General features: G+C 42.0%; 1 protein-coding gene across 8 annotated transcripts in view; it reads right to left on the reverse strand.

Annotated features, from left to right (window-relative positions):
- The window catches only part of BNC2 (basonuclin zinc finger protein 2), a 450,738-nt gene that overhangs the window by 200,090 nt on the left and 223,962 nt on the right, over positions 1-26,686 (reverse strand). The window lies entirely within an intron of this gene.

The following is a 26,686-nucleotide window of genomic DNA, read 5'->3' on the forward strand; positions in this document are numbered from 1 at the left end:
AACAATAGAACAACTACTTGAAAGCAAGCAAATCAATTTTTCAAAAGACTAGCATACATTCATCTGAACCTAATAAAGATTTTTTGGTCTGCTACTTTCATTGAGCCCAAATGTGAATAGAAAGTCTAAAATTACAAAGTGGGACAATTATTTACAACACGGAAAGAATAGCTTTGCATTACCGTGCAGTGTTATACCTAGCTCCCTCTGTTTTCTCATGGAAAGGGAATAAAGCACTTCCAGGGAGGGGGAAAAAACTACCTCAAGATCAAACTGTGCCTGGTGACAGCAGTGTCCAGGCTGTAAGTAATGTTCAAAGGATTCCATGTTGCCTGTGACTGATCATTCTCCTTCCCTTGCCATCACCTGCTGATTTTGTCCAGGTGTTTTATGGCTATCTGGAGGCTCTGGAGAACAGACAGAAAGAAGACTTTGCCAATTCCTTTTGTCTGGGATTGTGAATTCCTTACACAGATGGTGGACAGCCAAACACCAGGTTCATTTGCCTTCACCCTCCAGGAGAAAATGCAAACGATCTTCTCTCTCCCGCAACACCATCTGAAATGTGCCGGTAGTTAAGAAATCAGAGGAGAGTAAATTTTTTATTAAAAGGAAAGGAAATTATTGGGGGGGGGGGGAGTATGACAAAAGCAAGGTTGAAAAAAAATCAATCACTAGTTTTAATTTCTGAGCAATGCAAGTGTACTGTAGCAAACCATACTGTAGAATTTTCTCGTGTTTCAGTACAAACAAGAATTAAAGAAAAAAAACTTTTTAGCTGTTTCTCCTTCAAAAGTGAGCTTTAAGGGAAACTGAGGCACAAATAATAAGGATTCTGGCTGATGAAATCTTTAACAGATTTATCCAGACTATTTTTTTTCAGATTGACAAATTTACTATTCCCATCCGTTGTTTATTATTATTATTATTATTATTATTATTATTATTATTATTATTATTATTATTATTATTATTTATTAGATTTATTTCCCGCCACTCCCTGTAGGCTCGTGGTGGGTCACAATAGTCCTATCCCCATTAAAATACCCATTAAAAGACTTTAAAACAATCCCAACATGGCGGAAGCTCTCATTATTCCCATCCCTGCTATCAGAGCGGCAGGGAGGGTGGGGAGGGTGGCGTTTGCTACGCCAGTTTAGTGAGGTGATTAAGAGCAGCGACTTCTAATCTGGAGAACCAGGTTTGATTCCCCACTCCTCCAAATGTAACCAGCTAGATGAATTTGGGCCAGTTACAGTTCTCTTGGAGCTCTCTCAGCACTAACTGCCTCACAGAATGTCCATTGTGAGGAGGTGAAAGGGAGACAACTGTAAGCCACTCAGAGAATCCTTTGGGTAGTAAAAAGCAGGGTCCAAAAATGTTCTTCTTTATCCCTCTATCTTTATCCCACACAATTTGGGTGTGACCATTGACGCCTCCCTGACTTTGGAGACGCAGGTCAAAAAAGTAGCAGGCCAGGCGTTTTTCCACCTTCGCCAGGCCCGACTACTAGCGCCCTACCTGTCCCCTGAACACTTAGCCACAGTGATCCATGCAACGGTCACCTCCAGAATAGATTTCTGTAACTCGCTCTACGTGGGCCTTCCCTTGTCCTTGATCTGGAAACTTCAGCTAGTGCAAAACGGAGCTGCTAGGGTCCTCATTGGTACACCTTGGAGGGCCCACATCCAGCCAGTGCTGAGGCAGCTACACTGGTTGCCAATTGCTGCCCGGATCCAGTTCAAAGTTCTGGTTTTAACCTTCAAGGCTTTACGCGAGTTGGGACCCACATACCTGAGGGACCGCCTATCACCCTATGCCCCTCGCAGGGCTTTGCGCTCTGCGGGTGAAAATCTGCTGGTCGTTCCCAGCCCTAGGGAAGCACGCCTGGCCTCAACCAGGGCCAGGGCCTTTTCGGTCCTGGCCCCGGCCTGGTGGAATGAGCTCCTGGGAGAGCTGCGGGCCCTGCGGGATCTTTCAACTTTCCGCAGGGCCTGCAAAACCGAGCTCTTCTGCCAGGTTTATGGTTGAGGCCAGGGCCGATAATATAGATCTATGCCCCCCCCCCGTGGACTCGGGATTCAGACCCGAAGTAAACAACATCAGGACCTCCTCTCCACCCGCCAGTAGTGGGAGGGGGGGGGAGTTGAGTTGCCGTTCTCTGCAATGCCAGTAATATTGGTAATGCTATTATTGTTTTAATGGGGTTTTAATGGGGATTCTGGGATGTTCTGACCCGCCACGAGCCGCAAGGGAGTGGCGGGAAATAAATCTAATAATAATAATAATAATAATAATAATAATAATAATAATAATAATAATAATATCATCATCATCATCATCAAGATTGATTTTTCTAGTGTGTGGATACTGTATTTTCATTTCAGAGTGTCCAAATTGTAGTATTTTGTGTCAATGAAAATGTGATTCTTCCCCCAACAATACATCTCATACTATGATATCTGCTATGTTCACTGCAAATGTGCTAGTGTTACAGATACTAAATATTTCCTATAGGAAATAAGACATTCACACATCATTTAACCATTTCATTCTGTATAAAAAATGCTTTAATAACTGACCAGCTTTGTAAGTGCCACTCCAAGGTAGGATTGCTTACCCTGTCTTGTAAGTCTACCCACCCTTAAAGCAGAACTTGTACTCACTTTGAAACACAATGATACAGAGACTGTGCAGTCTCTCCCTCTCTGCTTCTAGGCTATGCATTGGCCTTGAATTTCAATGGGAAAAGGCAAGTCAATAGTAGTATACATATTCTCATTAGCAAAGCTACAGTCCCAACAATTGCACTTGAACTGGATATTGCATTATTGCCTATAACTGAGGACCCAGGGGACTACTTTACAAAAGTGAAAATGCTTGATTCCTTGGTTCTTTCTAATGAATGAATTTTTTTATTTTATTAGTGACTTTCAGAATTATGCTTTCCTGGATATTTTTTCTGTTAACAAATTACTGCATGGCTACACATAGCAGAGTTCTTGGTATTTAATTGTGTACAGAAGAAGAGGAAAAAGAAGAGTTGGTTCTTGGCACTTTTCCCTACCAGAATGAGTCTCAAAGCAATTTACATTTGCCTTCCCTTTCCTCTTCCCACAAAAGACATTCTGTGAGGTAGGTAAGGCTGAGAGAGCCCTGATATTACTACTCAGTCAGAACTGAACAGACCAATCAGAATCCTACTTGCTCAAAGGTACATCTCACTCACCTACACCTTTAAATAGCTAGTGTTATTTCAAAGAAAAGGAATGAGTTAGGTAAAGCTTTGTTCCTGCCCACACAAGTTTCCCTTTTAAAATGGAATTGTTCTACGTGATAAATAATTATGAAATGTATTTAAAATGTTTTAAATAGGCTTACGTGTAAGCAATTAGCATTTCAAAAACATTAACAAACAGCATGAAAACAGCCCACCAAAATTCCTATCAGTCCAAAGCTCCTCACCCCTAAATGGAATCAGGCCTTGCTCTCTTAATAAAAACTCTAAACAATTTTCATATATTACTTTGATGGAAAAACCTTTTTAAAAAAAGAAACTTATTTTATGAACACTAAAGCATGCAAGCTGCACAATGGACAGAGAACTTGCCAAGACCCTTGCTCAAAAATGAAGCCATGAAGTTTTCAAAATTCTTTTGTGACGGGGGAGGGCAATCTTGAAATGTTAATTTTCATTTTATATTTTTTCCACTCATTCATCGAATAAAAAAATAAATAAAGGATGGGTTTAAAACACTGAACCTAAAACCATTACCCTCAAGTCAGATACTTCTTTATGTGATGCTTCAGTCAGGAGCAAAGTTTTATATACCTAGCTTATATTATAACCTCATAATAATAACACTATTATTATTCAACAAGTAAATTAAGGGTTTCCCCCCTGAATTTTCACCCAAACCCTGAACCCCTAGCTTGATTTGGAGGCCTCAATCGTTGCTTCAAACAGGTGATCAGCACAGAGAAGACTCTCTGGGGATTAGCTGTTTGTTGGGTTGTGCTGCGGGAGGGGGGGCAGTTCAAAATACCCACCTCCCCACAAAACTCAAGCTGATCCAGCATAGTGACTTTGTGGATTAGCTGTTTGCCAGGCTGTGGGGTGTGTGGTTAACCCCCCCCCCACACACACACACACACAATCAGCCTGACAATCAACTGATATGTAGAGAGAAGCCTCTCCATGGAACAGCCATTAGTTGGGCTGGAGGGGGGGGGCTGTTCAAACTACCACCCCCGCACTGCCCAAGTCAATCCGATGGAGAGATTTCTCGCCATAGATAACTGACTGTCTGTTTGTGCGGAGAACAGTTCAACCTGCGCCCCCTTTAAAGCACACACAAATCCAGTTGAGCTGTAAGGGGAAGCATAACCCAGACCAGGCAGTGGGGAGCTGAAATTTCCTGCCTCTGGGGATGACCCTTCATTCTGAACTCAGCAATAAGGGCCCAGGTGGCAGAGAGCTGTCAGCTCTCACCACAGGAACCAATCCTGGGCTGACTCCCTTACAGTTCAATTTAAACAGAGTTGTGAGTGGAGACATCCCCAGCCCAGGTGACAAGGAGCTGAAAGTTCCTGCCTCTGGAGATAATCCTAGATGCTCCTGGTTACAGCTCAGTTTAAACTGACCAGGAAGAAGAGGCATCCCTAGACCCAGTGGAAGGGTTAAAAGAGACAGTGGTTCACCGGCTGCTGAAAAAACCACCTCTGTATCTGCAAAGCCCAACAACTACCGACTGATTTTGCACATAGCATTCCTCAGAAAAATGGTTGAAAGAGCTGTCACAGACCAAATATCAGTATTCCAGCACTCCATCCCAATCAGGTTTCTGGCCATGGGATAGAAAGAGTGCTAGTCACCCTGACAGATGACTTCCATCACCAGTTGGACCAAGACAAATCGGCACTAGTATTATTGGACCTTTGAGCAGTGTTCAACACTGTTGACCATGAGCGTCTAAGCTCACCGATGCCAGAATTCAGGGAACAGCCCTTCAATGGTTGATCTCCTGTCTTTAGGGTCACAGACAGAAGGTAGCCCTAAGAGAGAGATCTTTAAGCTGCCACTAACTTACATGCAGAGTCCTGCAAGGAGCGGTCCTCTCTCCAATCCTATTTAACATCTTCATGTGCCCTCTTGCCCAACTGGTACAGAAGTCACCAATACATGGATGACACCCAGCTTTTCTCCTGATGGATGACCACCCTGATTTCCCCCCAGAAGCATTAGTCAGCTGCCTAGAAGCAGATGAGGTGGCTCCAAGAAGAAGAAGAAGAAGAGTTGGTTCTTATATCAACTGGAGAGCCAGTTTGGTGTAGTGGTTAGGAGTGCAGACTTCTAATCTGGCATGCCGGGTTCGATTCTGCACTCCCCCACATGCAGCCAGCTGAGTGGCCTTGGGCTCGCCACAGCACTGATAAAGCTGTTCAAACTGAGCAGTGATATCAGTGCTCTCTCAGCCTCACCTACCTCACAGGGTATCTGTTGTGAGGAGAGGAAAGGGAAGGCAACTGTAAGCCGCTTTGAGACTCCTTCGGGTAGAGAAACATGGTATATAAGAACCAACTCTTCTTCTTCTTCTTCTGAAGCTCAATCCTATGCGATGGTCACCTCTAGGCTTCTGCAACTCTATGTAGGCCAATCCTTAACTTTGTTCTGGAAACTGCAACTGGTCCAGAATGCAGCAGCCAGGGTCTTCACAGCAACACCATGGAGGTCCCACATCCGGTCCGTTCAAATCCTGCACTAGTTAGCAGTCGAATTCTGGATTAGGTTTAAGGTTTTGGTAACTACCTTTAAAGCCATACATGATCTGGACCCAGTGTACCTGAGGGGCCACCTCTCTGCTTATGCCAAATCACACAAGCAAGCTCCTGATACTGGAGCCAATTCTACCCCACATCTCCCACAGGTTGCTTGAGGGGACCTGGCAACCCTACTGCATTTGGCTTCTACAAATGACTTGTTTTTAATCTCAGTCTTGCACGCTCCCTCTTCTTGCAAAAGAAATCTTGATGTACAAAGTTTGTTAATTCTGATATAACTGGCTTGCTTGTAGAGTTTCACTGGGAGATGGGGGATTATGCCGTATTACAACTGCCACAATTGTACAGGTAGAATGCTGTCCTCTCTGTCACCCATTATGCACAGACTGGAAGACCCGAGCTGGCGGCAACAGGGCTTCAGGGAAAATCCCCGATTATGCTCGACATCACTGCCATCCTGGGCGTAGATCGTCCCCCAACCTACGGCATCCCTGCAGGGATGCTTTTCGCCCCTGCCAGCTCCACGGCTCTGTGGAGCTGGCAGGGGCATCCCCCCACCACCACCATGGTGGGAGAGCAACATGCTGCTCCCCACCATCATGCAGTGGGGGCCCCATGCTCCCGATCCCCCTGCCACCACTGCCGCCACTTTGAGACGCTCCTGGCGCTTCGGGCCCTGCGTTGCGTGCGCAGGGCCATTGTGCTGGGGCAGCCGGCTCGGAGGATGGCGGGGCATTTTGCCCCGCCACAACAGAATGGCAGCAGCCCAATGTGGCTGCCACAGTGCATAAAGGGTCAGAGAGAGACAGAGAGAGCTCTTACATAGGAAGTTGTAACAGTTTATGAGCTAGTATCTGTCTTCGTGACTGCAGTGGTGGTAAAGCAATTATTCTTAAATCATTAAGTCTGGTTACAATCTGAAGCCAGCAATTCACAGGTGAAAGGAATGTTCTTCAGATCAGAATCTCAGGGATTGGGACAAGAACATTGCTTGGGGTTATCATAGGGTTGCTAAGCCGTCACTGGAGGCAAGAAACTTCCTGCCTCAGCTCTCATTTTCCATTGCTGTTCTGAACAACAGTAGGGAGAAATTTAATTTTTAAAACAAAACAGTCTCTCTAGGTTATAGAGCTTCCAGTGATTCCTAGAGAGTTGTAATGTCACTTAAGGGATATCTAGCAGGTGACATCAAACTACTACTAACTGCTGCCCTCATGTCCCCCTCTGATCTCCAGCTGGTTCCCAGTTTGTGCCTGGGAACCCTAGGTTGTAATGATCATTGATCCAAATACCTCAAGAATGGAAGGGAGGGAAAACTTGCAGGGCAAGAAATTGTTCTTCTCGCTTTTTTTAGTCTGTCTCTTTGTTTCAATGCCTTTTTCTCTTCTGCTGTTAAATCACAGAGTAAGCAAGAAAAAGATAGTTTGAACCATACCAGGGTTCCTTATCCTTCTCTTGTACATTTGAAAAAAGAGGGAGAAGAACTTTTTGTGGATCATGCCACAGAAAACACCAAAAAGCCACTTCCTTGTTCACATGTTCCGCATACAGGAAGGGGCCACTCCATTTGTCTACAGTAAAGGATTCTGAAAGGCAGAATAGGAGAAATGGCAGTTGACTAAGGTCTTTCTGGGATCACTCAAGAAAGCAGCAGGACAGGGAGTTTGGAAAATAGTATTTAAAAGGTAAAAACAAAATTATTGTATGGGAACAATTTTGGATTGCTTGAAAGCACAATGTCCCTTCCCAAAGTATTTGCAGGTGAGAATTCCAAATGAGCCTCCTATGGCCCTCCCTTCTAACAAGGAATGATATTTCTGCTTATTAAACTCTTAGTTCTTACACTTCATTTGATGTTGCAAAAAAGACACATGTATTCAATTTCTGGTAAAATGGAAACATGATTAAATTGATCAACCGCCCCATCAATTGGCAAACCTTTATTCTAGCAGCCCAGTATGCAGAAAGATTTATTCAGTAAAAAGTCCCATTGAAATAAATTGGATTTCAGCCTACATTCTTTATTTACATAAATGCTAATAACTTATGCAAAGGGCAGAACACTAGGAAATATGTTTGATGCCCAGACCCAAGTCAGACTTAACTTTCTTTCACTGTCATCGTAACTAAAGAACCAACAATGAAAAGGTCAACCAAAATTAGCACAAAATAGGAAACAAATTTTATTTTTTTTCTTTCAACTAGAGTTCTGTGTTCTATGCCAAGAAGCAAAACATACCAATTAGCTTCTAATCCTTTCCTTGTAAACAAACCTTTTGGTATGCTTAATTCCATTCAAACCATCAGCTACTGTAGTTCTTACTACCTTAGTAAATACATTTTACAGCTTGCGGTTGCTTTTTATTGTTGCCTCTTTCAATATCTTAAGTCAAAATCTCTTTCTTATGGTTGGTTATTTCAATAGCCCCAGAAAAACAAAACATCACCGAATGTTCAAATTGTTGTGTTTTACAGCCAGAGTTGATCAAGGCCTGTTCCAACACACCTCTTTCCCCAAAGATTTATAAAGTACTCCTCTATTAGAACAGCATTTGTATCCCTAAAGTTTGAATACATATCCAGTTGTTATTTTTCCTTTAAAAACCTTCCTTCCTTTAAGCAAATCCCCTGATTTCCTTTATTAACTGAACATAGCTGCTTTCAGTCGTGTACTTAAAAATGAAGAACTGCCCTGATGCATAACAGAGAGCAGCTACAAAGTATTGGTTCAGCCAGGAACAAGCATGTTCAAAAATAAACACCATTCAGGAATCAGAGCAGGGTACGGCACACACTATATTCTGCTCTTCAAAGGAAATGGAGTTAAACTTGGACAAGCATAAATCCTCTATGTATTAATTCCTTCAGATTTTCACAATAAAAATTATGTTGTACTTTTTCATTTTGTAAAATCGATGTCAGGTTTCTGTCATTAAACCAGAACTTATGTAGGGGGGTAGGAGGAAGAGAGAGAACAAAATCTGTCAGAGTAGTAATTCAACCTCTATTTCCCTTCCTTATTTTCTTCAAGGCAGAGCAAAGCTCTCAGCTCAGCAAGGCCACCTGCATTGATTACTCCTCTGTCTACACCCACAGAATATGAATATGAGCCAATGATCATTAAGCATAATTTCTTCCAACATAAACCTCAGCATTTAAAAAAAAAATCTTACTGGGACCACTGCTGCCTCTTTCTTGACTATTTAAATCTTACAATAAGAAAAGGAGGAAATGGAATAGTAACAAAAATATGGATTTTTAAAAAACCAAGAGCCTAATTCAGTAGCTAGGATATGGGGTTAGTTACCTGCTGGATTAATAAAACCTGAACAATGCAGTCAAAGAGAGGGACACAGGCACAGCTAGATATTATCAGATATTGGAAACTGGGAAGGGTTAATACTTGGAAGGGGGACCACCTAGGAAGACTCTGCAGAAGAAGGCAATGGCAAACCATTTCTGCTTCTCACTTGCTTTGGAATCCCCTGGCTGGGGTTGTCATATATACACATGGCATTAAAAAGCAAAGCAGCAAGCCTCCCTTCATTGCTCATCTCACATTCTTTTACCAGTCCAATAGTATGGTAAAACTTACTCCTGCTTTAGTTGCATGCAATTCCTGTGTAGAAGACAGTTATGAAAACCAGAGATGGGGGTGGATATCAGGAATGCAGGTGTGGCCGGTTGTTAGGACAAAGGACTCACAAACTAGGTGGGAAATTTCCCATGTTTACTACTTCAAAATACAGTAGAGGATGCATCACGCCTGACCAGTCATCCACCTTCAACCTCTGCCAACTGGAATCATTTTTGGGATAAATCTGTTTGGGGGGGGGGGCTTGCTCCCATGAGGATTACATCATCTCCTAATGGATGAGGCACTAGTTTAGGCCCTTAGTAGTGACTTAAAATATGTAACAGATACAGTGGTCTGCTTAGCACCAGATGTACTTACAGAGAAATAACTGCAGACATCCAGGAAAACAGGATTGCACTTACCTGTAACCGCTAATCATTGAGTGGTCTTCTGTGCAGGCACACATGGGACTACATGATTGCAGGTCAGCCATGGAAGGGAGCTTTTAAGCTTTTCTAAAGAAGCTTCTAGGCTCAGGAGTACACCCTCTCACTTCTAGAGATTCCTTCCCACCCTAAGAGTCACGTGATAGAGGTGGGGCAAGCACTCCTCCCCTCAGTTGTCTTCTTGCTGCTGTGAGAAGAGGACATACTTCTTAATGCTGCTTCATGGGGACTCAGAAATAAAACAAAGAGGATCCCTCGCCACAGAGTACTCCTTCAACCTACAAAATGGCAAAGGTAAAGGTATCCCCTTTGCAAGCACTGGGTCATGTCTGACCCTTGGGGTGACACCCTCTAGCGTTTTCATGGCAGACTCAATACGGGGTGGTTTGCCAGTGCCTTCCCCAGTCATTACCATTTACCCCCCAGCAAGCTGGGTACTCACTTTACCCACCTCGGAAGGATGGAAGGCTGAGTCAACCTTGAGCCGGCTGCTGAGAGTGAACTCCCAGCCTCATGGGCAGAGCTTCTGACTGCATGTCTGCTCCCTTACCACTCTGCGCCACAAGAGGCTACAAAATGGTAGGATAGTTCTATTTAAGAAATGTGAGATGGTGCTAAATTAGGCCAGAATGATGATAATTCCTTATGCCTCCTCTGTCTCAATACAGCCACATGCCCACCTCCTAAGGCACATGAAGGGGAAGTGGCAAGGCTTAAAGGTGTGTTCAGGGGGGAAGACCTAGATGTTCCAGAACCCCATGAGGAATACCGATTCCAGATGGAGAAAGACATGAGGACCCCCTTCAGTGACTTCAGCACTGACACTCTCATTATTAGGATCACAATGGTTCAGCACAGTATTTTATGCAAACCTGTTTTTATGCAAACCTAGAAAGGCACTATAGAGCCTCTTGTGGCGCAGAGTGGTAAGGCGGGCCGTCTGAAAGCTTTGCCCATGAGGCTGGGAGTTCAATCCCAGCAGCCGGCTCAAGGTTGACTCAGCCTTCCATCCTTCCGAGGTCGGTAAAATGAGTACCCAGCTTGCTGGGCGGTAAATGGTAATGACTGGGGAAGGCACTGGCAAACCACCCCGTATTGAGTCTGCCATGAAAACGCTAGAGGGCGTCACCCCAAGGGTCAGACATGACCCGGTGCTTGCACAGGGGATACCTTTACCTTTACCTTTTAGTGCATTCCCTTATTTATGCCATAGCATTTACTAGCCAACTAATCATCACAGACAGACCTATAACACTAAAAAGTTCAGTTGGTGGACAAGGGCCAGACAAGGGAAGGGGAATTGAGAAAAATAAGTTGCCTTGCACCACAGCCTGGTAGATGAAATAGCTCTACTGCCAAGTCAACGAAAACTACATCTGTGCTTAAGGCGAAGACAATTCAAAGCTGTCATAGAATTTGACTATTTTGTCAAGTGGTTCCTAAAAATTCTGTGTCTGCTTCTGAAACATTGCAACTCAACAGCATTAATGTACAAGGTTCTAGTCCACAAGTTACACATTACATTGTAATCCCATTTTCGGACCAAAGAAAAGCATTTTGTCATTAAACCAACCTTGTGATAACAGGGTAGTCTTGATAAACCTTGCCTGAGATTTAGCGGGCATTAGACTTGAGTTGAACCCACACGTCCCACATTCAAACTCAAATTGTAGCCATGACACAAGAAATGGCTTGTCTATGTAAGAAAACATAGTAGCAAATATTGTTTCAATTGAAATGCTATTGAGCAAAAACATTTCAGAAACAAAGTTCATACTGCTGAATAAAACTTTCCTGAAAATATTAAATCTAAGGCACAGTTTGCAAAAAAAACAAACCTCTTTAGAGATATCACAAGAATAGCAGTTTCTCTAGTTTAAGGATTACATACAGGAACAATCATTTTCTGAACTAGACGTTGAATCCTTTTTTAAATTTAGAATTCCACAGATTACCACGATTTTTAAGTTAGGACAGTGCTGCTAAAACATTACCTTGTTTTAACTTATCCGAAGAAAAAAAACTCCCATTTGTTATTCTTCTCTATCGAGTGGTAGTATTTCTTGCAGCTATTTCACAACACTGAAATTCATCAGTTATACAGAAGCCACCTACTTCCAAATTTCTTAGATCAACTTGCCATGTTTTTTCCTTGCCCTCCCCAGATTCATTCTTGGTTATACATAAGAAAAGGGAAGAGCTTTATAATAAAATCTGTACCAACAGCTAATCTTAACTAAAGTTACACCTTTCTAAGTCCACCAAAGACTCTCTTTAGGATTGCACTCTTAATGGCTCAGACAGCAATCCTAAGCAGGTCTATTAAGAATCTGCCTCAATAGGACTTACTCCCATGTGAGATCCTATGCAGAGTCATCTAAACCCTTGATTTCCATGGCTTGGGTTTGGGAAACTCTTGCATATGATTGTAGCATAAATGTCTTCTCTTGAGGGGAAGAAAATAAAGAATTAAGTCATTTGTCTTTTGAGCTATGGTGGACTTTTTATGGTATACAATTTAGCTAATAACTGGCTGAGGCCAATCTTTAACAAGTCACATATTTCCATTGTCCCCTCACCCCCCGCTTATGCTTTTACCACATCCTAACAAAAACATGACCAGAACTGGTGAAAAACATACGGTTCCAACTAATGAATCACATACTTTCCCGCAAGTACAGTAAGTACTACCAGCTGTGACAGTCTTGCTTTGGCAGTGGAACCAGTGCAGTACAAGGCCGACACATCTGAAACCAGCTGTACTGAAAACCGCAAGCAATATAAGTCCGTCTGCCTTCTCAGGGGCTTCTTTGTCTCCGTCTGTCTCTCTCTGCTCTGTCCCTAGGATTTGCCAGCCATCTTTGTTTTGACAAGGCTCCAAGTTTCAGAAATGGGGGGGGGGGGAAATCCGCTGATTCAGGAAACTGAGTCTCAACAAAATGATAAGGAGTTCTTTGTCAAATGCAAGTGTATGTCAGGAAATTTAAAGCATACGAACCTGCATGGCTAACTGCTTCTAGTAGCCCTGCTATGAAACACTAAGCTCCCAGGCACACTAACATGAATGCAGATTTCTCTTGAAATAAGTGGGATGTACTTTCAGGCAATGACATCAAGGCTATGAAAAGGACAGTGCATACATTATAGACAAAACACATTTTATACTGTATATACAGGACAGTTATAGCTATGATACAGAGGGTTTAATTAGCAGTAACCACTTTGCAGGCATAGGAAGAATGATACAAATCCCTTATGTCATGTATACCCCTTCTTTTTCTTTTCCTCCGTTTTATTTCTACAGCAGCCATGCAGCAGGTGAGGCTAAGAATTTGTGATTATCCCAAGATCACCAGCCAGCTTCTAGGGCAAAGTGGGTATTTGAGCTGAGGTCTTCCAAATCGTTGTTTGACACTCTAACCGCTGCACTATACTGTCTCACCTCTTGCAAATAGTCAGCAATCTTTGGCCATCTCATTTTTCTGGGTATAGAAGTGGCAAAAAAATCACAGTTAACCCTGAAGCAAAAGGTTGCTTGGATCATTCAACTCCCAGCATTAACCTGTGCAAGGTCTGGAGTAATGAAATGAGCTACCTGAGGTAGATGAGGTTCCCACAAATGGTGTATTTATTACATAGATCACCCCACTAAATCCCTCAAACAAGTACTGCATATATGCCATTTAAGTTAGAAAGAACAATTATTTAGGCAGTATAAAAACTGTTGTGGATCATTTCTGGTAGTTTTGCCCCATCATACATACATAGCCCAGCATTTGGAATAAAAAAAAAGGAGTCAGTGTAAAATGCTTCCAGAAGCCAAGCAAACTAATTTTTTATTTGCAAAATGTTAACAGCAGTGCTTTTAGCACTTCTGACTTGGAAGATGAGGAGAAGGATCCTGTATTCCATAATTGAATACAGTTTCTCTTTCGAAAGCCACAATGATGCAGACTCAAGACATTTTAAAGGGCAAAAACAGAAGCTCCCCTGCCACGATGCCTATAGAATAAACTCTGTTACTACAATTTAGGGCACATCTAAAAACAGTTAAACCTCTTCTGAGATAAATTCAAGTGACTTAGTGGGCTTGGGAAAATGAGGTCTTCCATGGCATTAAGAGCATTCAGTAATTAAATGTTTATCACAGAAATATTTTCCACATAACATACAAATGTTATGAATGTTATATGCAGCCAAGAGTGCAATCCTACACAAAGCTCTAGGACCATGAAACTCAATGGGCTTAGAATGGTGTAACTCTGCTTAGCATCTTCGTGCTGCCTGAACAATGTGAAAATTAAGACTGGCAACCATGAACTACAGAACTATAGAAATGCTCCATGAAGAAAGCTGAAGCTAAGCCAAAAGCCGGGTCATTGCCAAGATGCGATTCTTCCTAGGATTCTTATACACATTCTTTTGGGTTACAAGCAAAAGAAAAAAAGAGAAGATAAATGATGTTATCAATAATACTAACAACATAAAAATATTCACATACTTGTAAGAGCAGCAGAAAAAGCAGACCATGTCCTTTCCTCTGACTTTGCAGTGCTGGTAACTCAACCACTGCTGCCATTCCACTACGTACCCTCAGCCCTATAATAGGGAAAGGTGTGGGATGAGACTTAAGGAGAGAGGGATCAGTGGCAAGAGGAATCCGAATAACAGTGCCACCCTGACCAAAATTACAATTGAAGTCAGTGAGTGTTGAAGAACGTAACTCTGTTTAGGAAAGCACTTTAAGTCTTACCTGCCTATTCTTGCACAACTCTCATAAGCCAATGGAATGACAACTCATGCTAGAGAAGAGGAAAATTTCTGCTGACTCCCCACTCCTCCTGCAGTCCCATGCTATTCCTAAAGCTTCCTGATCCTCAGAAGCAGCTTTCCAGAGGCATGTACTGGGAAACAGATACATACTCTTCTTGTAGTTGGTGATAGTCAGTCTCTGGTAAATGACAATCTATCAATGTATTGTTTTTATTTGCCAAACATTTCACAAGCATGCTATTTCCCAAATAGCCAGGATTCAACTTGACAACTGAATCGCTAATTCTGAGTCACCATATTTTTCTCCGATAGGGCTCCAGTGTCTTTTGCGACTTCACAAAAAGCAGCCATTCAGCTTTTCCTGGCAAGCCGAAGCAACCATCACAAAAGCCTTACCTGTGAACATTCTGGTTGCAACAAACAGATGAAAGCACAGGAACTCTGCCAAAAAAATTAGCAATCATTTTCACTTCTCAGAGCACAATTTCTGGAATCATCATTCGATTTAATTTTTGACTTGTATTCCACCCTTCCCTAGTGGGCTCTTCCAGGTGCCTTCCATAATTGAATAAGCCTCCAAAACTCCTTCCTCCCAAGTTGCCAAGCATCAATGGGAGACAAAACTCTGAAGAAATGTATTTGGATTGGCTAGCTTGGACAAGGACCCTTAAACTCAGAGGTGTCAAACTTATTTGTCACAAGGGCTGGATCTGACATAAATGTCATTTTGTTGGGCCAGGCCACATCTGCCATTAAATGTAATGCCAGATACTGGAGATATAAACTTTATAAAAGACAAAGGAATCCCAACTAACAAGATAATTTTTTACTCAAAATACATACAAAAGTAATTGATTCCTAACAGTGAAAGGAACTTATTTAATGGGGAACCCACAAAAGCCCCAATAAATGTATTTAATCATATGCAAGACTAGGTTTTCCCCAAAGGAAAACCTCCCATGAAATTTGTATTTCCATACAAATTATTTACTCTTTTACATATAGCTTTTTAAGGAGATAAGTCATCATCCTTGCAAATAAATAAGGTCTTTTTTCAGCACCCTTCCATATGCCCAGCCTCAATAGCTGAGCATGGCTACAATCTGTTTGTCTCCTTTCTCCCCTTGTCCTGCCACTGAGGATCTCAAGGAGGCACGCTGGATTCCCCCTCCACTCCCCCTCCCCCCACTAACCCTGTGAGATGGGCCAGGCTGAATGACTGGCCCCAGGTGACCTAGATGACAGGGGGAAGAGGGTCTGACTCTGAACCTGACTCTTACATATCCTTCCACCTCCTGTTCTCATCGCTCCTGTGTTTCCCACAGAAGCGGCAGGGCTGAGGGAAAGGCCAGTCTGAGGATGTTTCCTAGACTTCCCAGGGGTGCTTCGGTCATCCTGGACTGTTTCTGCACTGGAGGCTTCGCACCAGGCTGCAGGCTGGAGTTTAAGCTGGGGCAGGTTGCCCTACTTCTTCCTGCCCCCGCATCAGAGAGCATTTGGCCCCAGGCACCTCATCTGCCTCGAATTTATGCTTCTGCATGGGAGCCAGGGCAGAAAAGTTCCAAAAGCAAAAACAGTCACTATAGTCCTTTTCTCTCATGAGCTGCAAACTGGTATGGGGGGGGGGGTAGGTCATCACCACCCACTTGCCACGAAACTTACTCTGCCTCCCAGGTCTGCAGCTGTGATGACATAACACACCTTTTAGCCTTTACTCCATTCATTTTTGAGGCTGGACGGTCTTTCTCCTGAGAGCGGCATGAACAACGCCCAATTTCCTCCAAATCCACATGCCAGTCCTCTTCTCCTCACTGGCCCTTTATTGGCAAATCACCATTCTGCATGCTGACTTTCCCCAGATCCCCTCTCAGTTGCCACTGGGAAAAAAATGTGAATCTAGATGGTGTGGCAATGGCAGTACCAGCTGTTCAGCTCCCCCCTCCATGTAGTGCTTTACCAATCCTCACTCAGCTGTTTTTGGAGAAATCAGGAGGGACCAAAATGGTAGGGACCTCACAGAAGCAGAAGAGATTTTTAAAAAGGTAGCAAAATTATACAGAAGACTATACAAGAGCGAACTTAACATCCCTGATAACCACAATGGGGTAGTTACTGACCTGGAGCCAGACATCCTGGAATGGAAGTCTGAGCAACAATAAAGCTAATGGTGGTGATAGCATTCCAGTTGAACTATTCAAAATCTTAAAAGACGATGCCGTAAAAGTGCTACACTCAATGTGCCAGCAAATTTGGAAAACTCAACAATAGCCACAGGATTGGAAAAGGTCAGTTTACATTCCAATCCCAAAGAAGGGCAATGCCAAAGAATGTTCAAACTACTGCACCATTGCACTCATTTCTCATGCTAGCAAAGTTATGCTCAAAATCCTACAAGCTAGGCTCCAGCACTATGTGGACCGAGAACTTCCAGAAGTACAGGCAGGATTTCGAAGAGGCAGAGGAACTAGAGGTAAAATTGCCAACATACGCTGGATCATGGAGAAAGCTAGGGAGTTCCAGAAGAACATCTACTTCTGCTTCATTGATTATGCTAAAGCCTTTGATTGGGTGGAGCACAACAAATTGTGGCAAGTTCTTAAAGAGATGGGAATACCAGAGCATCTTATTTGTCTCTTGAGAAACCTATATGCAGGTGAGGAAGCAACAGTGAGAACTGAACATGGAATCACTGATTGGTTCAAAATTGAGAAAGGAATTCAGCAAGGCTGTATACTGTCGCCTTGCCTATTTAACTTGTATGCAGAGCACATCATGAAAAAGGCGAGATTAGAGGAGTCACAAATTGGGATTAAGATTACAGGGAGAAATATCAACAACCTCAGATATGCAGATGATACCACTCTAATGGCAGAAAGTGAAGAGAACTAAAGAGCCTGTTGATGCGGGTGAAGGAGGAGAGTGAAAAAGTTGGCTTGAAACTCAACATCAAGAAAACAAAGATCACGGCATCCAGCACTCTCAATTCCTGGCAAATAGATGAGGAAGAAATGGAGATAGTGACAGATTTTATTTTCCTGGGCTCCAAGATCACTGCAGATGGAGACTGCAGCAAAGAAATTAAAAGACACTTGCTCCTGGGGAGGAAAGCTATGGCAAATTAGACAGCATCCTAAAAAGCAGAGACATCACCCTGCCAACAAAAGTGCGTCTAGTCAAGGCTATGGTATTCCCAGTTGTAATGTATGGCTGCGAAAGTTGGACCATAAGGAAGGCTGAGCGTCAAAGAATTAAGGCTTTTGAACTCTGGTGCTGGAGAAGACTCTTGCGAGTCCCTTGGACTGCAAGGCGAACAAACCGGTCAGTCCTAGAGGAGATCATCCCTGACTGCTCCTTAGAAGGCCAGATCCTGAAGATGAAACTCAAATACTTTGGCCACCTCATGAGAAGGAAAGACTCCCTGGAGAAGATCCTAATGCTGGGAGCGATTGAGGGCAAAAGAAGAAGGGGACGACAGAGAATGAGGTGGCTGGATGGAGTCACTGAAGCAGTAGGTGCAAACTTAAATGGACTCCTGGGAATGGTAGAGGACAGGAAGGCCTGGAGGATCATTGTCCATGGAGTCGCAATCGGTCGGACACGACTTCGCACCTAACAACAACAACAAGGAAGGAAAAAACAGCATGCCTCCTCTTCATCTTCCATTCCTTCATCTTCAACATTCATTCCTTCCCCCAATATTTAACCTCAGCCTAAAAGTCAAGAGCCTCTTGTGGCGCAGAGTGATAAGGCAGCAGTAATGCAGTCTGAAAGCTTTGCCCATGAGGCTGGGAGTTCAATCCCAGCAGCCAGCTCAGGGTTGACTCAGCCTTCCATCCTTCCGAGGTGGGTAAAATGAGTACCCAGCTTGCTGGGGGGTAAACGGTCATGACTGGGGAAGGCACTGGCAAACCACCCCGTATTGAGTCTGCCATGAAAACGCTAGAGGGCGTCACCCCAAGGGTCAGACATGACTCGGTGCTTGCACAGGGGATACCTTTACCTTTACCTTTTTAAAAGTCAAGAAGACCTGCTCTCCAGCCATTATTTTCTATTTCTTGACCGCTTCCACCACATACATACCTGTGTCTGCTTGCTTGCTGTCCTCCCTGAGCACCCTCTCCTGCTTTCCGTCCCTCATACTAGTTGCTCACAGGGTGGGTAAGAGCTTTGGACGGGCCAGTTCTAGCCGCTAAGCTGTATGTTTGACACCCCTGCCTTAAATCTTTCCTCTGATTTTGGATTGACTGCTTTAAATGTATTCATATGTTATTTCTTTGTAGGTTCTTCTTTGGGATCTGCAGTTGTGGTCTATTGCAGATATATGAAGAAGAAAAAGAAGAGAGAAGGGCTGTTTTTTTTTGTACCCTGCTTATACTACTTGAAGGAGTCTCAAAGTGACTTACATTTGCCTCCTCCCTCTCCTCACAACAGACAACCTGTGAGGTAAAGGCTGAGAGAGCTCTGAGAGAACTGAGTGGCCCAAGGTCACCCAGCTGGCTGAATGTGGAGGCATGGGGAATCAAACACAACTCTAAAGGCCACCGCTTTTAACCACTATATCAAGTTGGCTCTTAATTACTAACCAAGCATTGATTCCTCCTAAGTAACCAGGGCCTAGTCTGCACACATGAGATAATGCACTTTCAATGCACTTTACAAGTAGATTTTCCTGTTCTGCACAGGAAAATCCAGCCCCAAAAGCACATTGAAAGTGCATTATCTATTGTATGCAGACTAGGCCCTGAAATGAAAAAGGACTTTTCTGGATTAATGTGCTTTACATGCATAATTTGCCATTTTTTCTCTTTAGATTTTTAAACTTTTAATGCTGTCTTTGTATTTTTTAGACAAGTGGTATAAGGAAACTGCTAGAGTAGATTCTAAAATTAACCTTCATCCTTCAAGAGATTAAACAGCATTCATTACTGCTCTTGCAACAAACTTTTCATGAACAAGAAAACTTTCTTTTAACTAGGTTGCTACATACAGGAGATCTTACCCTAATAGTTTGCTTTTCTTTACTTGAAACAACAGCTGCTAGGCTATGTTCTGTACTAGACTCTGCTCTCTGGAAAATAGCTCAGGGGTTCTCTATGTGAACCAGCCTTAGCTACTAAATGTTTCATAGGTTTCAACACAGGGGTTATCTTCAAAAATACAAACTTTGTACTGTTTTACACTATGATTTGCCTGTTCCCCATCTAGCTATAACCTCATAATAATGCACTGATTTAAAAGAACAAATACCTGAGCAAGTTCTAACAGATTATATGTATATAAATATCAGTGATGGTCTTTTCTATCTGAACAGTGGACCTTAATTTTAAACAGTACAAGTGGAGAGTATAATCCATTAAAACTCACTAAGAACAGGTATAAGAGATCATTCTACCACAGGGAGATATAGCAAAATCTTTGCTGTTTGGAGAAGTAAGAACATGCAAATAAATTGGAACTGCTTTCTTCAGCTCATTCTAAGAAAGTGATAACATATTCCAGGCATTATGATTCCGTCAAGAACACCCAATGATTGGATTCAATTAAAATTATTTTATTTATTTAGTTACTTAATTTGTATAATCTATTCTCTTCTACTGGAACCCAAAGAAATTTATAACACAATTATCTTCCATTTTATCTTCATAAAACAACCCTATGAGGCAGATTAGGCTGCAAGAGAGTGAAGTGCCTATGGTAATCAAGTATGCTTCCAGTGGAGATCTCCCAAATCTTAGTCTAACACTATAATCAATACACCAAGAAGTTAGGGTTTCCCCTTTAAGGGAAGCCTTGCAACATGGGAACGAGGAACAGATTTGGGAACTTTGAACAGATGCCCCAGCCAATGAGGGCTTTTCTACAGCATTGGAGGCTTGAGGCAGCAAGTTAGTTCAGGAAAAGCAGAGAGCTGCACCTTTACTCATGCCAATTTTTCAAATATTGAGGATTATATCCACTCCAGGATATCGTGGGGGAAAGGTAGGGCCACTCCAGATCAATCATGCTTGTTGCACATGAAAAATTTAAATTGCCCAAAATCAAAATGGAAATTGTGTTCAGTGTAGATGGCAGGGGCTGAATTGACCTGGGATTGGAATTAAAACTCTGTGCAGATTCAGCCCAGGTGTCACAGCAAACTGTAGTTGGAACAAATGTTTCATCAAATTGAAAGCATTTTAAAGCATTTTCTGTATGTGAGGGAAGGAAGACAGGAATGGGGAAAGCACATGAGTAATGAATGAGCTGTATTCCAGATTTGTTCAATAGATGACAGCCGCTATTTTTCTCTTGGCCTAAAAGAACTGTGAGTAGAGAAGAATACTTAGAGATTACCAGCCATGCAACCAGCTGGCATAGTATATAAGCAAAGTACCTTATTACAGAAGTTATTGTGGGAGTAAACCGCTGCTGTTCAAAATAAATAGCAGAAAATCATGCTCATGTTTACCTAACTTGCTGAAAACAGATCTAGAAACCTCCTTCCTCTTTAATAAAATTGGGTTCATGTGGATAAACAGCGAATGAAAATCTACCTTTCCATTATCCTTTCTATATCTCATTTTTCCCTCTTTCCATATTTCAAATAGAGTTACTTTTATTTTTGACCAATGTTTGTGTCTTTCCCAAACTGAAACCCATAGATTTAAAATGTTCACCCAGTGAAGCTGGTTATGAAATTAAAGGAGCTTATAATGCTCCATAAAGAATCACTCTCTACAGGTTTCCAGTACTTTGTGGCCTTTCAAGATTGGAAATGTTATTTGTCTTTGGTCTTTTGGTACTTTAGTTCTTTTTCCAGATCAAAGATGGAGGAAGTGCCATAAATAAATGGAGGTTTTATGCATATATTTGGTTTGGTAAAAGTTAGTGTAACCTAAGTTGAGCCAACTTTATTAATAGGGGACAGACTTTTACACAGATTCCAAGCTGGGAGGTGCCTACATTTTGAGATACCAGAATCTGGTTTGAATCTCATTCTGCCATGAATTCACTAGATAGTCCTGGACATTGTATTTCTCTGCATCTGCCTATAATCTACAGTAAAGGGAATACAGTATTTATTCGTTTTAACCGTTCTTATCTATACACAAAACAGGATATAATGAAATGAAGCATAAAACAAATACAGTGAAAAGTGATAAAAAATAAACAAATACAAACAAACCCAAAGAGCAGAGGGCCAGATAAAACAAAACATTGTTAAAACATCACAACAAAGCTTTTGTGGGGGTAGGGAGGATGTAGTCTGGCACCAAAGAATACAACGTGAAGCAGTCTCATTATACTGTCAAGGAGACACCACTGTAGCAAGTATCCACTTGATCTGAGAGGGCTGGGGTGGAGGGGGCAAGCAGAGTGTAGTGAGGGGCTTTCATTATAAGAAGTTCTGTGGTCCTAAGTAAAGATGAAGCTAAAGATAATTTTAAACTTCTTTGTTTAGATTGGCTGTTATGACAATCTCTCTGAAATACTGTTGAACACTGAAAAGTCAAGAAGGCCCCTAAATTACTTATATAGAAGTTGGCTTCACTTCATTCAATCAGACTTCATGGAAAGTATTATTAGGATTGTAGAAATGACATGTGGCTAATCAAATCGGGTGGTATTTTAAAAACAGCCTGCACTGTTTTTAGATATGGACATTTTCTGAGTATAACTCTATAAGTGCTATCCTTTCGTTTAAGAAAGAAATCCTGACAGACCTGTAATTATTACAGTATTGTCAACCTGCTGCTTACTGAAACTAGATTTGATTACATCCTCCCCTCTCCCACCCCCACTTTTAAATTTCAGTGCTTTGCTTCTAATTATAAGTGTCAAAAGCAGAACAAAAAATTCCACTGGCTTGACTGGCGGGCATCTGCACATGTGCAAACACAAGGTTCATTAATGATGTCAAAGTGCATAAAATGACAACAGTTGTTGAGTGTTACTTCTACTGGTTATCCTTTTCTGTTCCCATTAGGCCCTGTACATATCACTTAGTAGCATCAACTGCAAAACCTTAATTGATGTAAATCTACGAAAGTAAAGTATACTTTGAGGCTAACTCTAGTTATATGCCTACTGTTGACACATACCAGAATTCTTTGGATCTCTTATGAAGTATATGTATCCTACCATACCTACATATGCATGGCAGCATATATTGATAAATGTCTTTCTAACGCCTACCTACAGCTTTCCAAACACATTTTTAATCACTTCTACCTTTACCACTAAAGCCTAAAAAAATGGTGTGCATCCAATTGACACAGATCATTGAGTCACCCTGATTTTTTTTTTCTGTAGACAGCAAGCCCTCAGGAACAGCACAGTGTCACAGTGGGAAACTGCACTAGGAGAGGCTAATTTATAACTGCATGACTGAGTATTTACTATCAGTTTGGAACTGTACTGTGCCATAAGGAATAAGGGTCCAAGGGGGGATCCCCTCAAGTAAAAATATAAACAAAACAGTGATACTGGGCACAAAGAAGAACTTGGATGCCCCAAGCTCTTTGCCTCCCAGCCTTCATTTATATGAAATATATGCAGTTTGTACCACAACTATTACTTGAGGGTAGCAAGGCAGACCAGAAGTTTTAAAGAACACTTATGCCTACTTGATTTCTCCATTAACTGAGAAGAAGCAGCTAATGTCCTTAAAATGAACATTTTTAATATTAGTGTAAATCAAGCTAGTTAAAGAATGATTCCAAAACCCAGGGCTTTAATTGTCCTGGATTCTGACTTTTCCTGATTTTGCACACTCTTTCATGGTTAACAAAACACATGAGGTAATGCTAATCCTTTCATGCTACAAAAATGCTAATCACTTCTGCTTTTGATGTATTGGTTAACAGTGGGCTGTGAGAGCCAGCGATAAATCTGTTGTTGCTCCTATTTTATTAAGTGCTAAATCACCATTGTTTGGCAAGGAGCAGTTGTAATTGTTAAAGCCAATGGGCTTTTAAGGCAGTACCATCATGATATATCTTTCTTTTTTCAAATATATAAATGGGATAAAGTTAAATTAAAATCTGGTATAATTCCAGATACAAAAGTTTTAAAATGACATTTCATGTCCCAAATTTCCGGTCTGATCTATGTATTAATTTTGAAGTCACCCTGTATAAATCATGCACAAGGTAAAAGGTTTCCCCTTTACTGACCCTGCTGTCCTTTGTTCATGAACACATAGTGAATGATTGTTAACCTACTCTTCCTTCCCTTTAAACTCACAATTAGCTTTTCATACTGCTGTCATGTGGCCAGGAACATAGAGCAATTCAAAGAGTTAGGCCTTGTGGGGAGAGAAAAGGGAAGGTGATTGTAAGCCACTTTGAGACTCCTGGTAGAGAAAAGCAGCATATAAGAACCAACTATTCATCTTCTTACTGTGTAATATCTGGTTGGCTGGTTAGCAGGCTGGCCACAGTTACTTATAGTGTCTCTAAAATTGTAGTGGTTCGAAAAGCCATGCTAGTGTACACACAGCATAAAAAGCCAGCCTGGCAGAAGGGCACTGTGTCTGAGCTGTGTTTGTGGAGGAAGGAAGGTGAGTGGGATGTCATTCTGATTCTTCATTTAGTTGACTGTGTGCTTTTTGTTTTGTGAAGGAGCAGGTGAGAGCTGGTATCTGGTGTTTTGTTTCTTTCTTGAGTGTGCCTGTATGTTTGTTGTTGTCTCACCTGCAGGTTGGGAAGATGCATTTAGGGAAACAGAATGGGGTAGAGGATTATACCACGATCAATGGCATGGGGTAGAGGGAGATAGGAAATGTGGGTCCTAAATGAAATTGATGAGCAGTAGGTTTAGAATGAAGGGAAGTACTTCCCCCAAAGAGTAATTAACACATGGAATTCACAGTGGCAGGAAGTGGTGGCAACTACAAGCATAGACAGCTTAAAGAAGGGATCAGCTGTTAGCCACAAGGTATGGATGGAACACTGTGTCTGGAGCAGTGATGCTCTGTATTCTTGGTGCTTGGTGGGGAGGTACAGTAGAAGGACTTCTGGAGTTCTGGTCCCAGTGTTGCACCTCATCTTGACCCCTGGGTTTTGGGTACTGTGTGACATAGACCATTGGCCTAATCTATCACAGCTTCTTATGTTCAGTCAGTTATGCTGATGATCATATCAACAACTCACTAGGCTATAAAATCTCATCCTTAAATGCTAGATCAGTCACAGATTGAGCCAACCAGGATTTAACCAGATGAGATGACTGATTTAGCATATATCATTAAGACTTGACAATGGAAAGGAGAAGATGTTTCAGCTGTAGCTCCTCAGGTACTCAGTGATACATTAGCATAGGCCTGGCAGGCAGGGAAGAAGTATGGCAGTAATTTATTGGGTTTCTGTCCCTGTAGGGTAGTATCTTTCACAGGAATTTTCTGCTATTTTATAAATCCCTAGCAAGACTGGGATTGTGCTGATCAACCAACTACTCCACTATCCATGATCTTTCTTCAGTTGGTGGAGATGGTCTTACAGGTGATATTGAGGAACCCTTGGCTGGTTCTCTCATGGGGGCTTCAACATCCAAGCTAAGACTGCCATGTTGGAAGTAGGTAAGGATTTCATCATGTCTATGACAAGCATGGGCCTATCTCAAGTAACAGGTCACACAGGAAGACAATCTGGGCAAGAAGACAATCTGAAGTTGTAGAGACGGAACACAGTCATCTTAAGACTTACTGGGATTCCAAGACTCTACAGATGTGGGGGATCAATTAAAATTATCTGCCCTGGAGACAAATCCAAATGGTTTTCAGTTTGCCTTATATGATTTTCCTGATGATAGAGTAATAGCCTGGCTGACCTCTGGAATGAGGAAATGACCCAGAAGGTTGACACAATCACACCTAGATTCCTTCTCTCAGGTGTTAGAGCCCTGATAGCTCCTTGGTTTAATGAAACAACAAGAGAGATAGCTAGAACAACAGTGGGGAAAAACTCGATTAATCTTAAAAGGATGGGCCAGGTGATGGTGATGATGGGCAGTAACTGTTGCAAAAACCAATACTTCCTTGCCACCACTGCATCAAACAATATAGGCTTGTAGAAGTCTTCTAGTGGTCAGGGATCTTTTGACCACAAGAGGAGCTAGACTGCTCTATAGCCCTCTGTGACCAGTTGATCAACACTTAGTGGATACATTCTCTCATATCTATATCAATTTGGACTCTGTATTAGCAGTGAGAAGATCAGATAGTTCAGGGTGTCCAGTTATATGGAATATCTTTCAGTTTATTCAATCTGATGATGTGGATAAATTCCTGAAATACTGAAACTTTACCACCTGCTTGTATGATTCTTACCACTTGTTACTTAAATCTGCAGGCAGTACCAATCACATCAATAGGATAATCTCCAAAGGCCACATGAAAAACATTTGGATCTCTTGGGTTCCTGGAGTGGATCATCTTAATTGATCTTCCACCCCAGTGGGGTCTTGGCATCTCTAAGTTACTGATATCTGGGGCTTGAAGCCTCAGGCTTGTGAAGCTTGGTTTCATGCTCACTCAGCTCTATTCTGAGGGAAGGCCCAAGCTGAAATCTCTTGACCCTCACCATGGTTCTCTTTCACTTCACCCCTCTTATTCACAAAGCAATGTATAATGCACAAGTAAGTCATGGCTTTGTTTTTGTCATGTTTGTTACTAATGCCAGATCAAATAATGTTTAAATATTCAAAGAGCTTTCTCATCATTATTGATAACCCACATCTAATGCAAATTTAAATCAGATCCACAATTCAACACAGAGTTATGGGTGTTCATAACTATGTGATGGATTGTAGTCTAGGGGAATATTTTATCCAGTGAAGTTGACACCCTGGACAGTGTTATTATATATCCAAGGCTTGTATTACTGGATTTCTAAGAATGCCAATTTTTTGTCTGCTAGAGCCTTCTGTGCCTTTAAGAACTGAGTGACAAGCACAGATTGTGCAGGCAAGTCTCTCAATTTGCAGTACTAGCATTGATAAAGCAGTCCATGATAGAAGACATGTGCTCCAGAAGCCTTTGCCATTGGAGTATTGTTCAGAGTGGGTGGATGGATGGGAACTTTTTCCCAGAGCTCCAGAATCACCAAGACCACTCCTGGCTGCTCCCTAA

This window comes from Paroedura picta, chromosome 7 (genome assembly GCF_049243985.1).
Source record: "Paroedura picta isolate Pp20150507F chromosome 7, Ppicta_v3.0, whole genome shotgun sequence".
In the NCBI taxonomy this organism is placed as follows: domain Eukaryota; kingdom Metazoa; phylum Chordata; class Lepidosauria; order Squamata; family Gekkonidae; genus Paroedura; species Paroedura picta.